The sequence below is a fragment of the Sorghum bicolor genome, chromosome 5, assembly GCF_000003195.3.
Source record: "Sorghum bicolor cultivar BTx623 chromosome 5, Sorghum_bicolor_NCBIv3, whole genome shotgun sequence".
In the NCBI taxonomy this organism is placed as follows: Eukaryota; Viridiplantae; Streptophyta; class Magnoliopsida; order Poales; family Poaceae; genus Sorghum; species Sorghum bicolor.
This window is the reverse complement of record NC_012874.2, coordinates 57588788-57589657: the sequence shown is the minus strand read 5'-3', so window position 1 is coordinate 57589657 and position 870 is coordinate 57588788. Positions and strand designations below refer to the sequence as shown.

General features: G+C 29.8%; 1 protein-coding gene across 1 annotated transcript in view; it reads right to left on the bottom strand.

Moving 5' to 3' along the window:
• The window catches only part of LOC8083151 (obtusifoliol 14-alpha demethylase), a 4156-nt gene that overhangs the window by 1553 nt on the left and 1733 nt on the right, over positions 1 to 870 (bottom strand). The gene's annotated exons all lie outside the window — the stretch shown is intronic.

Sequence of the window (870 nt, the reverse complement as noted above, 5' to 3'; positions counted from 1 at the left end):
ATTCCATACTCAATCTAATGATATATATTACATATGATAAATATTATTATATTTTTATATATATTTAGTCAAACTTAAAAATGTTTGACTCCTCGAGAAACGAGATGTGCACTTATTTATGGACGGAGGGAGTACTAGCTTAGATGGTTTAGTATGATCATATACTTCGTGTATATATATACTTCATCGGACCATATACGCCCTAAATCTAGAGATATAGACATGAGAGTAACTACTACCAGGAGTAAAAAGGAATTATCCTATATATATATAACTATTAGTCTCTAGCTAGCTACAAAATAACTTATTTTGTAGCCACTTTGAGTTACGATAATTACTATGTTAATTTATGAAATTATAGTAACTCCATACTAAGTGATTTACTACGTTATGGTAAATATCTCCATGTGTTATAGTAACCCAACTATTGTAAATGTGTATTAATATTATCATAAATTAGTATATAAAACTATCGTAAATGGAGGTGGCTACAAAATATTTGTAGCTGGCTACTGAATATACTCTTCCTACATATATATGCGCTATTCTACATCCTAAGTGTAGAATATTATTCTACACCGCAAGTCAAAGCTGAGTAGAAAAAATACTGAGCAGTATTTGAGAGTGTTCAGTATAATCTTTTCCAACACCTAGAACCACAAAATACTGAACAATACTGAAACATAAATACTGAACAATACTGAATTTTGCTCAGTATAACAGTTCGGTGTACTTGTGTAGAATAGCTATATATATATATATAAGTGCTATTCTACACTCTAGGTGTAGAATACTATACTATTATACACCAAAGTGTTATACTGAACAAAATTTAGTATTGTTCAGTACCCGTGTTTCAGTATTTCACTG